This window comes from Chaetodon auriga, chromosome 10 (assembly GCF_051107435.1).
Source record: "Chaetodon auriga isolate fChaAug3 chromosome 10, fChaAug3.hap1, whole genome shotgun sequence".
Classification (NCBI taxonomy): domain Eukaryota; kingdom Metazoa; phylum Chordata; class Actinopteri; order Chaetodontiformes; family Chaetodontidae; genus Chaetodon; species Chaetodon auriga.
In genome coordinates, this window is record NC_135083.1 from 15888046 (window position 1) to 15896395 (window position 8350).

An 8350-nucleotide genomic window follows, 5' to 3' on the forward strand; every position below is an offset into this window, starting at 1 on the left:
TTTATTTCCAGTGACAACTGTTGGCTAATTCGGCATAAAATGAGAAATCATGTCTAACGGCAGTCGTGAAAATGACAGCGTCCGTGACTATATTTCCTTGTGACAAATGCCAACGAACATATATTTTCAAACATCATCATCATCATGTGGCGGAATTCAAAGAAAACTAATTATTATTCAACAAACACTATTCGATCCAGATGAAAAAAATAAAACCACATCTGATGATCAGTTTGTTAAACGTAAACAAGGAATACGCAAACTGACTACATCTGATTCGGAATTAGGTTTTCCTCTAAAAAACGGCAAAGCATCCCGTCCCACCACCACCACCACCACCACCATCATCATCATCAGCGTTGTTGTTTTTAATTAATCGCTCGTTAATGTCGCCATCCATTTCCCCGCAGATCAGAGGAGCGAGGAGCTGACAACCCCGCCAAACAAATGCACATTAAAACATCGCCGGGAGGCTTGAGTGAAAATTACCCCGATGTAGAAATGACCCTAATATGATGTAATCAATCAAGCTGTCTGCTGGGACACTGGGAATCACAATGTTAATCTTTTAGTTTGGAGCGGAGGGGGGGGAAATAGCCTGTCATATTTTACAACTCAGCCAAAGAGCACACCGGGTCTGCAAGTTCACTGACACGTGCAAAGAAAGACTGCTGCACCAGCTCAGGCTTTACAGGAGCGTTCAGGAGGAGAGAGATTCACCAGGTTTTACAGGAAGGTCCAAACATACTGTGTCACAGGCCTGAAGGCCTTTGGTTGGGCCTGTGTTTGATACAGGCTTTTTTTTTTTTTTTTTTCTCACCTCACTGACATTAAGGGGTTTGTAACTGAAAGCAAAATAGTAATTTAAAAAAATGTAGCATTCTTGTAGTCTACTTATTTTAATACTGTAAGATCAACAGTCAAATAAAATCATAGAAAATCAATCCTACAGTTTGGATGAAATATCCTGAAGCTATAAAAGGGAAACAAACTAGTTTGAGGTGACGATCATTTTAAACAAGGTTGGGCCGAGATTCCTGATGGATCATAATTCACTTTGAACGAATTCAAATAAAGAAATGAATAAAACCATAAATATTTCAAGGAAGTACATTTGAGTCTGTGTTTCAGTTTTGTTCTTTATTCAAACTCATTTTGCTTGAATTAAAATACATTTTTCTCACAAAGAAATTACGGTTACATTTGATGTAAAATAAGCCTGAATCAGGTTTGTCGGATCTTGTGTTAAACTCTAAATACATGAACTGAACAATGGGGAAGAAAAAGGTCAGCCGATGTGATGGGCTGCTGGATAAGTGCATGACTCACAGTCATAAAGGCTGCTGTCGACAGCAGTTTCTCCTGCTTAACTTGGTGAGAGCTGTTATGCAGAATGAGTCCAGTAGGTACCCAACGCGGGCGCAGAAGTATTAGCACAAAGAGCATACACACAACTTGGCAGGGGACAAGAGGCTCATGTGGGCAGCATGAAGTGCTGAGGCCGGTGCATGTTATCAGTAACAACTGTGGACAGACAGAACAGGCCGAGCCCACAAGTGTCCATTTCACACCAGCCTGGCATGGCAGCGGGTTAGGACTCCAGAGAGCCGTCTGCCACCCCTCAGCAGCCCTTTGAAGCACACCAGCTTCTGGGATTTCTGGTTCTCATCTTTGAAACAAACCCCCTTGAAGGTTTCCAACCTGAGATGTGTGTTCTCACCTCCAGCAAAGATCTGATCTGGGATTTTGTTCTCATCATGCCGGCTTCACTGACTCTTTTTCACTGCCACTGGGCTTTGATAACACGGTGAGGCTTAGGGAAATGTGTAATTATGAGGTGCAACGGACAAATGCCGGTTGCTGTGCTACTATATCAATATACATTCATGTATAATAACTGTAACAGCAGGACCATGTGTGTTCACTATGACCAGATAGGAGGCTGAACTACAGAACAGCATTAGTCACTGATTGAGAACCACTATAGTACATTGTCCATTCATAATCTGTGTAACTAATCGGAAGTCAGTGGTAAGAAAAAAAAAAAAAAAAAAAATTAATAAATACACAAACCCAACGAGCACAAGCACAAAATGCGTAAAACTTTAAGCCAAATGGCTAAAAAGGATTCACAGATTTAATTCCTCTTCAGGACTATGGATGGTATCTAGTTAGGTTTCCAAACAGCTCCAGATCTCTGTCTCCATAAGACCACTGAACCAGCCCTGATGTATTATAATACTGTATGTGGGGAGTGATGTCACTGCAGCCAGCTATAGTGGGGCCCCACAATACAACACACGTACCCATAGTGGTGAAAATACTTAGCAGGAGGGACGGCAGAGGCTCAGCACTGAAGCGTTTTCTCCGCCCAGTCTCGAAAGCAAAATCTATGCAGAAAAGTGTGCAGTGTGGTCACACTGGACACACGGTGTTATTACACACTTTCATCTCTGCTTGAACAGAACAAATATTCCTAAGTGTGTGTCTCTCAGATATATTCGGGAAAAGAAGCTCTTCACTGGAGCAGAGTTATCATCTCTTACCCAAATCCACAAGTGTTGTTGACATTCTCAGGCTAAATGGATCTGCTTTTCAGTAATATGTTTCCACTGCCAAGGTACGCAGACCCTCAGTCCAAGGGGCACTGTAAGGGATTTCAGAAAATCACAAAAATGACTACAACTCGCCCTGATACACATCCACACAGATGCACACTTCTTCATGTTTACGCACACACTCACATCAATCTTGCGCTGTGCTACTGAGAGCTGCGGTGTATTACGCTCAGAGGCAAACATTTTCAAGTTAGCCTTCTTTCCCCCACAGGAGCGGGTGACTTCCCAGCACGAGGGAAAAAATAACTTAGGCCGAGCTGCACACTTACACTTTAAGCCTGACATCACATAGGAAACAAACCATAAAACACCAAACACTCTACAGCCCAACAAAGACCAATAAAGGTTTCAACGACTGAAGCACAAACACTGCAAGTAGCAAACAAACCTGGCAGCTCTCCTGCACCGTTTCCATTTCCATAGAGATTATTTTCTCATTCTCTCCTCAGACTCCTGTAGCCTGGCAGTGACCAGCTACATTATTTATTTGTTTGTTCTGTTGCACAGTATATATGTGTGGTGGTGGTGGTGGTGTGTCTGTGGCAACAAAGCATATGTGTGTTACTGGACTGACAGGATGATTAATAGGAGCTCCGGGGGTGGGATGATGGTGATGGTGAGTGGAGGTGGAGGTGGGGGCTGGGTGGGACTTCGGCAACACATCAAAAACAACAGTACTTCCCAGGGTTTGCCGCCACTTCCTCTGTAGGATCACCCCACTCCCCGAAATCACCTCCACCCCGGCACATAACCCCGGGGTGGATGGATGGGATAAACAGAGACGAGTTAATGAAGTATTTCTCTGTGACACACACATCCACAGAAACAGACTGGACGAACTGCACCATCAGTCTGCTTACCACGAGAAACACACGCAGAGGAATTTCAAAGCTGCATGTTTGTTGAAGGGGCACAGCAAGTGCTGAAATGGCAGATAGCTTCATGCGCAACCTGGACAAATATTGACTCTGGACTTGTTTCACTTATGAGGGCGCAAGCAGGAGCTGTACAAAAGTGGCCAAAAAGGGTGACGGAGGGACAGGTGATGTAGTGGTAATGAAAGGAGGAGGCTGAGGATGGAAGTGGCTGTGGAACTTGAGAAAAAATGTCGGGAGTTTATTGGCAAGAGAGGAAGAGAGCGAAGAGAAGACGAAATCACACTGAGGGACACTTTCTCGTCTGAAGATGATGGAGTGAAACCACGATCCAGTCGGCAAACTTAACACTTGACATCATTATTAGAGGCCACTTAAAACTGCAGAGGCCCAGACGTGAGCGTACGGTGCAGCTCAAAAACGAGCTGCTCTCCACAGTCGGAGGGAAGCTTTGAAAGACTGCCCTCCTGTGTCAGACACACAAACACGTGTTGCACAATAGACTTGTGCTCAGCCTCTCTCTGCCTCTCCACTTATTGAAAGTTGACCTGCTTTAAGAGACATTGCTGCGCATGTTTGCGGCGGGAGACGGCGGCCAGTCAAAGCACAGAATCCACCATCATTGAGGTCACTGGATCTGGATGTATGCTGTAAATAAACAGCATCTGAGGGGAGAACATTGGCTTAATTAGTGCACAATATATGTATTTATACGTCTGCATGTGAGTCAAAGAAGAAATTCTTTGTATTTGCCATATGCACCTAAAAGCACTGATATCCCAGGAACCCTGCTTCATGCCTCATGTTTGTGTGCGTTCCTTGCTCCACATAATCATGAGAGAGAAACAAACACTGGATTTTAACAGGTTGTCATCCTCTACTCCTGCTCTTTTCCAAAGGGAGCCGGCTGCCAAATCCCTGAGCATGCTTAACAATTCCATTACTGCCGTGAAGAACACCCACACTACTCTTTTGAAGCCAGGGCCTTTTAGAGGAGAAGAGTTTATTGACTTCAAATTGTTACCACTTGGGCCTTCTCCTCTCATTTCTGGAGAAAAAAAAGAAGAAGAAAAAAAAAAAACAATAGACCTGCATGTCAAAGTGCAGCCTATGTAGCTCCGAGGTGGATTTTAAGTGCTGTTTGTTCAGATGAGGTTGGGAAGGAGGAGCGCACGGTGACAGTTGCTCAGTGGGATGCCGGCGTGCAAATGTTAGCCCGCACACTAATGCTGATTGCTCATCATTGGAAGGATTTTATTCGGCAGTGTGGTTTCTGTTAACATTCAATGGCTTGTTTTACAACGGAGCTCATCTGTGGACCAAATGTGTCACACAGTAAGATGGGAAAGATTCGGTCTTTCTGGTCGTGCTAATAAAGTGTGACAGACGATTGGATTCGCGATCCGCCCTGTCCTCGCTTGCCATTTTCATAAGCCCATATATGTCACACAGTGACATTTGCTATGTGGTAAAACTGGACAACTTGCCACTCTATTTTGGGGATTTTCCCCCCCCCACCGTCACGTCACACATATGCTGAAAATAATGTTTTGTTGTGACCCATGCAGTGTAACCTTTGAAGTTGTCAGTTGGAACAAGGCTACTGTGAGACACTTATAGCCTGTCAGCTGCTGGGACTTCAGTGTGTGGAAGACTGGGCTTACAGACACCTGTAGGCCTGGGGGTCATGGTGGCACCTCTCAACTTTCCCAGTCCTGTGGGATGGTCTCTGTGTGTGTGTGTGTGTGTGTGTGTGTGTGTGTGTGTGTGTGTGTGTGTGTGTGTGTGTGTGTGTGTGTGTGTGTGCTCCTGTAATTCTAAACTATAACTACAGGGAATTACCTACATGTAAGTAAACAAAACTCAAAACTAAATTTCCAGAATCCCTCCACAATAACATGGTTTTATTTTGAAATTCAATGGTCACTGTTACCATCTGGAATCTATTGCCATATGAGTTTCTACTTAACTAAAGGTTATTGCAATGTAAAACTTTAGTTTGAGCTTTATCATTCTATCATGTGCTCTACCGTGTTCACACCGTCAGCCACCACATGACTGTGTTGTGATTTCAGTGACTGATTTACAATAACTGGTTGTTAGCGTTGTCCTCGTGTGATGTCATCTAACAGTTCAGCTACAGTCGACTTTCCAATGCCAGCGAGGAGGAAATGAAGTGGCAACGGTTAACACCAGCTGACGTCTTTGTGGTACTTAAAAATAAATGGATTTCTGGTTTCTGGTTGCCTGCAACAACAATTCCTGATTGTCCTGAATCTGGCTGTTGTTTTAATGTTGTGTAGTGATTTTACAATCAAACCCAAAACCCAATAACAATGGATTTTTTCATCTTTGCATCTTGGAAAACAAACTGCTGTGTCAACTGCAGCCACACAGAAAAAATACAATAATAAAGAATGATTTTGTTATGCCGATTGCCACTGGGAGCCAGACTTTGCCAGTGTTCGTGGGACGGAAGAGGAAGGGAAGAGTTTGTTTGCAGGATGCTTTAAGTCAATTTTGGAAAGAAGGATTAAGTGATTAACTGAGGTTTATCATTCAATATCTCCGGAATATAGATGACTTAGAGTCTAATTTTGCAAACATATTTCTCATGCCTCATTCTGGAAGCTTAAATGGAAAATACTGAATCAAATACACAGAAATCAAAGCAAAATGAAAAGAAAATGCATTTACTATGTGTTACACATAGTAAATGCACTCTGACGCGTGTGCACATGATGTCCAACTCACACACACACACACATCTTGAGAGGCGGGTGTCCATGCGGCAGCACCAGTCATCACTCACAAAGCAAAATATGGTGGTGAATGTAGCCAGGCAGACTGATCTGTTTCCTCACATTCACAATCGGCTGCTGTCTGCTCCCAGCAGCTCAGCCCTGCCCTGCCCTGCTCTGCCTGGCTGCCTGCCTGCACTGGGAAACTCAGGACCTTCATCTGCAATATACAAAGTGAAAAGGCGCAATCAGAGCAAAGGAGGAAAATCACACTTGTCTTTGTTCCATGATGTGCTGAGCATTAGATCAAGACAGGAGAGATGGCATGAAGGAAGGAGTGGAGGCATGCAATATAGGAAAAATGTATATATGTGTGTGTGCATGGTGTGTGGGGGTGGGGGGATGGGGGGGGGGGATCCTCTGGCACTGGGTGAGCTTATCCAGAGGATCTGTTCTGCTTCAAGAGAAGGGGAGCGAGGTCTGATAGGAACAGAGTGTGCCACACACTTCCACTGAGACACACACACACAAGCCAGGACTTTGTCAGCCTTACCTACCGCTGAGCGTACAACCCCCAGTCCAAAATCAGCGCTTCAATAACAAACCGTACCGCCTCTCCTGATTGGTCATGACAAATGCTCTTTTCTCACTAAACCCCAGGTAATGTCGGCCGCAAGAGGTCTGACGGCCTGTCACCTTCATTTCACGAGTCTGTGACTGTGTGTGCATTAAGAATAAGTTTTTCATATACATGCACATGTGGATATGCATACGCTGTAAGACAAGACTGTTTGAGGGATCTAGATTGAACAAAAGCGAGTCAAAAGCAATACCAAAGCCAATATAAAAAGTCAAAAGAATAAAATCTTTCAGAAAATAAGGTCCATCTATTTATTCAAGCTGTTTTGCCTTGGCTTTAATTAAAAGGTACTTTGTCTTTTATCGGAGTGTGGGCAGGGGGGTGTGGTGAACTTGCCCTTTATTCTGTCCACCACCTTTTTCAGTGAGGAAAGCCAGTGGGTGCCAAACGGCAAAGCCTGCCGGATCATTATTTGAGTGCCAAAACGGCGGGAGAGGAAAAGGCAGCAGAAAACCGGTCATTAAAATTCCTACCACCTTGTTGACTGCATCTCCCCAACCAGCTTTCATTTCCCTCTCAGGACTTGGATGCATGGAGACGGTGAGGGAGTACAGCTTGGCTAAAGACAAGAGAGACAAACTTTAAATTGGATGTGGAAGGGATGGCCTGGAAAACAGCTCTAGACAGAGATGTATCTAAGAGTAAAACAATGCTGACCTCAGATCTGTAGGAGTTTGTGAGTCAGAGGATGAAGAAAGCAACTCAGGGACACTAGATCAGCTCATGTCAACGTTACATTTGATTTCATTCCAAAATGACACTGAAATGTGTCAAGTTTTGACAGTAGGAGGCAGGACCAAGTGAGTGAGAAGCTAGTTTCTTATCTTAATTGCACCTCTGAGTCTCTGACACAGATACAGGACAAGTGACCGAAAGACAGAGCATCTCAGACAGAGATGTCAGCTCTCTTTACCGTTTCCTCTTTCTCTTTGTTGAAGCACAGAGGAGGACCACACAGAGAGCTGAGGGCAGATAGTCAGTGCATATTAACGGACAGGCTGGCGCAGAGGGGGATTTGTGCAGTGAAGCTCGGAGGCTCTCGGTGTCTGGTGGTGGCCCTTGGTGTTGGTGACAGGGCCTCTAGCCGCTGAGGAGAAGGGAGGAATTGATATATAATAATAATATTATGAATAAATATCGCATGTTATGTCTCCATGGCTCACTTAAGACTGGTGGGGTTTACAGTACACAGCGGGGACCGTGTACAAGTAGATACATAACTTCATTAATCAATTAGCTCTGATTTGATGATTTGCAGGTCAAAACATGTCAAAAAGTCAAAGTTTTCTTTCAGTTAACTAGTTAGTAATGACAGTAACAGTATCCTCTATATTCCAATTTGTAGCTGGGACTAAAACCAACTGAAATATGCTCATATTGTCAAACAGAAGGTTGTAAATTTTAACCTGCACAGTACCAAATAAATGTTTACTGAATTCTCACTGCGAGTGAGTGACAGATAAAAAATGACAATAC